The following is a 6,709-nucleotide window of genomic DNA, read 5'->3' as shown; positions in this document are numbered from 1 at the left end:
AATTCAATAAAACTCAATTTGCAACCAAATGAACCAATTCAATAAACATTATAAATCATATCTAAACTTACCATTTACATGTCTAAATACCTATATGACATCATATACAATTCATCCATAAACCAAGACTATCTTTGCAAAATTTCATTCAAACATTATCTTGCTAAAAACATACCATGATCACATACATATATATACAACCAACACCTAGTTCCAAATAAGCCAAATCGCATGGCTTAACTTATATATAAATCTTACTCAAAACATAACTTATATTAAACTAGCCTATACATGTCATATTTACATAGGTTCGAAAGTTCAAAATACCAAATGGAAATTTGGATAGTATGACGCGCAACTCCGACTTGTCCAGAACAAGCAAGCTAACGAACCTCTAAAAAACATAAAAACAGGAACAAAGTAAGCTACTAAGTTTAGTAAGCTCGTACAATTCAGAATTTAACTTACCATTTAAAGAATTCAAATGCAATAATAACAAGCCAACAATTCAATGAAAATCCATCACCTAATTACACATAATCATCACATGTTAGTCATTCAACTAATACATAAACCATATTTTATTTATATAATATTATTTAGGCTCGTTGTCTATTAGAACTTCAAAGGATAATCGAGTGAACAATGCTAATAATCCGTCAATTCATCATCATACATGCTCTTTCAAGACATGGCTAGTAAGCTCATAATGAGTTGATAACTGTAAGCTCAATTAAGCTGGAAATGGGAAGCTCTATTGAGCTAAACGGGAAGCTCTATGGAGCTGAACAGGAAGCTCTTACGAGCTATGGTGAGTTTGCAACAAATGCAGGAGCTCGACCATTTCGGTAAGTACAGTAACATGTCACTCGTATCCAATGAATTCTTATAGTTCAACTAAAGCTTCAATATATCATCAAGTAATTCAATTATAAACATTCAATTCAACCATTGCAAGTATAGTATAGTTCGATTCTAATTATATGAACTTACCTCGAGTTTTCAGATAACCGTCGACTACTGGTCTACCTTTCGTTTCCCCCGATCTAATTCTGGTAATTGCTTATCTTGATCTATATGATATCAAATTAACTCATTCAATTCAATTTAGCCTAAAACATTCATTTTTGGCCAAATTACAAATTTACCCTAGACTTTTGACTACTTTGCAATTTATTCATTTATATACAAAATGGAAATTTTACACAATTAGGCTATAACCCAAGATAGCCAAATTTCCTATATGCTACTAGCAGCCAAAAACTTTTTATTATTTCACACTTTTAACTACTACTTTTTACAAATTCACAATTTAGTCCCTATTTTACATTTTTGTCAAAAAATACTTTACAAAACTAGTAAAACTATCATCAAACCTCAAAAATCCATCATTTAATAACAAAGAACTCAAGTATTCAATAATGGAACTTTTCAAAATCTATAACAGTTTCAAAAGCGAAGGTACGGGCTAGCTAGATTAAGCTGCAACGAGTTCAAAAACATAAAAATCATTAAAAACCAAGTCGAAATCGTACCTTAATTAAGAATTAAAGTTGCCAAGACCTAAAAGCATAAAATGGCTTCTCTTCTCTTTATTTTCGGTGAAGAAAGGATGAACAATTAGGAAATTTCGGCATTTTATTATTACTGTAATAAGTAAATTACTAATATAACCTTATAAATAAACTTATAATAACATGAAATTCATGGACATGAATGTCCATTAACTTAAACTAAGGTCAAATAACATTATAAGGACTTCCATATTAATAAACCATAGCTATTTAATACCTTTAAACAAAAGAACTCATATTTTACGCTTTACGCGATTTAGTCTTATTTACCGAATTAAGCATTTAAACAGTAAAATTTCTTTACAAAACTTCCACATAATTTATCTAACATACTGTAAACCTTATTAAAATAATAAAATAAATATTTTGACTTTGGATTTGTGGTCCCGAAACCACTGTTCCCATTTGACATAAAAACGGGCTGTTACACGAGTATTTATTTAAATAATTTTATATTTACCTCAAATCTAATTTAATTAATGACTATAATTTTTTAAAAAAAATTGGCTGGATTGTTATTATAACAAATAAACTCAAAACATAGAAGACCCATCTGCTGAATTGGGTACACTTTAGCTAAGCGAACTTAGGTAAAAATAAGGAAATAAATACCAGGCCCACAACAGAAGGCCTAAAAGTATTAAAAAGAAAACGAAAAGACAAATCAATATGTATAAACCTAATTCTAATCCTTTAGTTGTCAGAACAGCTGGCCTCCAAAAGAACTATTGATAATACTCTAAAATGACGTGTTTTTATATATTAATCATGTGTTTATTTTGAGCTTGAGCCTACTAATTTGAGCTATTTATGTCTTTTATCTTTTAGGGACTAAATTGGAGGTGAAAAGTAAATTCAAGGGAAAAAACGTCAATTTGGAGATTAAATGGGCCAATATGCAACGTGGGACAAATATGGTGCCAAAAGTGCGAACATGGAAGGCACAAGGACTTAAAAGCAAATAGAAGAGATTTTATTTTGGAAGACTCTATTTTCTTTTATTCTATTAGGATAATTAATATTAAGATAATTATTAGGATTATTCAAATTTAGGATTTTATTTTAATTATATTTGTTTATCTTTAATTAAATGTATTTATCTTTTTAGAATTTAAGTTCAATTAGACTATCTCCCTAGCACTATAAATAGGGGGTGAAGTGACTCTATTGGCAGGATCTTTTTCTGTAAACACTCTCCCCCAAAAGTCTTTTGTTCTTTCATATTGCTTTTCAATAAAATTTCTTTTTCCATATTTTTATTTATTTGCTTTCCCTTCATTATCATGAGCCACTAAAAAACCTTTCTAGCCAAAAGTTGTCAATATTTCCCCAAAAAGGGTTCTTGAGGCCTAGAATCCGTACTTAGCCTTCTCGCCAAGTATTCATTGTTTCTCAAGACTACTGGTGGCGCTTCCGTCCATGGCCCTTAAGAAGTAAGCTTTTCAGCATATGTAAAGGCGGTGCTTTGTATGTTTTGGAAGGATCGCATAGTCGGTTCGTTAACTTATCGTCGAGGTTGGCGAGCCAAAGAGACAAAATGGCGTGGGATTCGCCATTGAGAAGCGTTGATCTAGCATAGATTCTTGGCTAGAGTCGAGTTCCTAAAAATCGTAAATCTAATCTTTGGAGCTGGTGGTCGTAGGCGTCCTCTTCCACTATAACTGGCTTACTTGAGTCGAGAAGGATCATCCAAAAGCCAAGGATTGAGCCCAAGGCGGAATGAGACAACCGGAGGCTGGAACTTTCCCATAAGAATTTCTTTTCTCTTAAAACTCTCTTTATTATTTTTATTATTTTCGTAATCATAATTTCAATAAACTTTAAATTCTGTTTTTATTTTATTTTCGCTTCCAAAATCAATTCTTAAATTCTATTTTTTATTTTTTTCCAGGAACGCAGGTTTTCTTGAGCACGATTCTGCCCAGGATTTCGAGAGACAAGCATTCGTATAATCTGGTCCTTGAGGATTCGACCCTACTTCCCCTTTACTATTTCTTTTTCATTATTTTACAGGGAATAGGATATTTTTGGTGCTCTCAACGACCGCATCAAATTTTGGCGCCGTTCTTGGGACCAAACAACATACTAATCTTGTTTTTCTTTGTTTTCTATGACCAGATCTGCTCCGGTACTCTTGCGTTCGACTCGAAATTGAAAAGACTGCAAAGCTAATCGAAAGGAAACAAAACTAAGGAAAAAACAGTCAGTGGTGGTTGGAACTCAAAGCAATCCACCGCCAGAAATTAGAATCGACGATGAAGTAGAGTCTAGGGTTAACGAAAACCCTACTCAAACGTTAGAAAGTAAAGAAGAAGAAATCGATTCCCCTGAAGAAGTGCTGAACACTAGGGTTGACGAAAACCCTAATTTAACACCTCAACTTATGGCTCGACAATTGACAATCGGTCAAGTCTCAAAAACAACCGCCACTATGCATCGCGTATCCTACTATGGATATCGATTTTGAATTAAAGTCGCTTAATTCACTCATCGCCAACTTTCCGTGGGTTACAAAATGAAAACCCCACAAGCATTTAAAAGAATTCCATATGGTTTGTTTGAGTATGAAACCTCGGGGTAATCGAGGATCAAATTAAATTATGCGCTTTCCCTTTTCCCTAGCGATTCAACCGAGGAATGGTTATTTTATTTACCTCTGGATCCATTACAACTTGGGTGATCTATCTCGTTTATTCCTTAATGTGTTTTCCTCGTATCACGAAAGCTAAGTTAAGAAGAGAAATCGTGGGCATAAGGCAAAAAGACGCAGAGACTCTATACGACTATTGGAAGCGATTTAAGAAGTTGTGTGCAAGTTGCCCACAACACGGTATAACGGAACAGTCTTTGCTCCAGTACTTTTATGAAGGCTTGAAACCCATGGAGATGAATATGGTAGATGCCGTGAGTGGAGGAGCGTTACTCAACATGACTCCACAATAAGCAAGAGACTTAATCTCCACAATGGCTGCGAATTCCCAACAATTTCGAGCCAATCCTGAACCCCCTAGAAGGGTTCACCAGCTAAGTAATTCTACCATTGAAGATAGACTTGATAGACTTACTAATATTGTAAATTCCCTTGTTACAGAAAAATCGAAACCAGCCCGAGTATGTGGAGTATGTGCTACACCTGAACATACGACTGATGCGTGCCCTAGTCTGTGGACGATTCTATGGCCCATTTAGATGCTGTGGGAAATTTTCCTGGGCCACCACAAAGACGATACGACCCTTACGCCAATGCCTACAACCCAGGATGGAGGGACCACCCTAATTTTAGTTATGGGGCTAATCCACGATATAACCAGCCATACCAAAATCGAGCCCCACAACAGTCGCAAGATTCAGGTAATTCTTTAGAAACTTTGGTCAATAAATTAGCAACTAATGTCCTTGATTTTCAACAGCAAGCTCTCAATTTCCAAAGAGAAATGAAGGGTTTTCAGCAGAAAACTGAAGCATCCATAAGGGAGTTGACCACATCAATTGAGAAATTAAACTCTCAAGGGAAACTGCCATCACAAACAAAACCAAACCCGAGGCAGAATGCGAATGCAGTAACGTTACGAAGCGGAAAGATCCTGGAACCAGTTCCTGGCAAGAATCTTGGTCAAGAAATCGCCCAAGAAACTCCAGGAAATGACGAACAGATCCGAGCGAAACCCCCACTGCCAAAAATCCAACCTCCATTCCCAGGACGATTAAATCAGTGTCGAAAAAGTAAGGAAGACAAGGAGATCCTCGAAACATTCAGGAATGTTGAGATCAACTTACCACTGTTAGATGCCATTAGACAGATTCCGCGATATGCCAAGTTCCTCAAAGAACTTTGCACCAACAAACGAAAACTAACAGGTAATGAAAAGGTAAGTGTTGGTGAGAATGTTTCAGCTTCTGACAAAAAATGCGGTTAAATGCAAAGATAGGGGTATGTTTGCTATTCCATGCAAAATTGGTCATTTGGGAATTAAGAAGGCTATGTGTGATCTAGGGGCCTCCATAAATGTAATGCCTTATTCTATTTATGAATCACTTAATGCGGGTTTTTTAACAAAGACAGGTGTTACCATTCAGTTGGCAGACAGGTCTATTGTGCATCCCGAAGGGGTCCTCGAGGACGTATTAGTCAAAGTCAATGGGCTTATCTTCCCTGCAGATTTTTATGTGATAAAAATGGAGGAGGATAACACTCCTGGGTCTTCAGACATCTTGTTGGGGCGACCTTTCCTTAGTACTGCGAATACTAAGATTGATGTACGAAGCGGAACCCTCACGATGGAGTTTGACGGGGAGATTGTGAAGTTTAATATTTATGGCACTATTAGTCACCCAAGTGAAGTCTTGGACGTAAACCGTGTCGACATAATTGACTCATCAGTAGAAAAAACTTTTGAGTCATCTTATGGAGATAAACCAAAAATGATGTTTGATGATTTTGAATCTGTTAATAAATTATTGGCTCTCATGAATACTAAACTTCTACCTCCTGTTGTGCAGGCACCAGATCTGAAATTAAATCCACTTCCTGAACATCTCAAATGCACATTTTTGGAGAATGATGAGACCATTGCCAACTTAAAAGGATCAGCCCTTAGAGGAAAATACTGGAACCAAAGAAAGAGGCGCAAGGACAATTAAACCCAAACATGGTGGACGTGTTAAAAATGAGAATTTCCAAGCTCATAAGAACAAAAGAATTCAAATTGAAATGCCCCAATACTAGTTGAGGCGTCAAGCTAGCGACGTTAAACAAGCGCTTATTGGGAGGCAACCCAATCTTTATTTTTATTTTTATTTTTATTTATTATTTTCCTTTATTTTCTTTTATTATTTATTATTTTATTTTATTTTATTTTAGTTAAATATTAATAAATTTCTCTTCTTCCATCTAGGTGAAATGGAGCGAAAATACGAAGAAAAAAAAAGACAGAAAGTGTGCACCAAAACAACCCTATCCATGGTACCAAACAGTTCTATTCCAACCCAGAATGTCATATCTCTGCAGCCAAACAGTCTTATTTCAGCCTTAGAACCCCCAAAACCTGCAGCCAAACACCCCTTTTCAGCAAATAAAACCCTCAAACCTTACATTTTTTTCCCTAAATTTCTCCATAACCGCCGACTCCTTTCTC

This window comes from Gossypium arboreum, chromosome 11 (assembly GCF_025698485.1).
Source record: "Gossypium arboreum isolate Shixiya-1 chromosome 11, ASM2569848v2, whole genome shotgun sequence".
Classification (NCBI taxonomy): Eukaryota; Viridiplantae; Streptophyta; class Magnoliopsida; order Malvales; family Malvaceae; genus Gossypium; species Gossypium arboreum.
The sequence above is the reverse complement of the archived record's forward strand: the minus strand, read 5'-3'. Positions refer to the sequence as shown.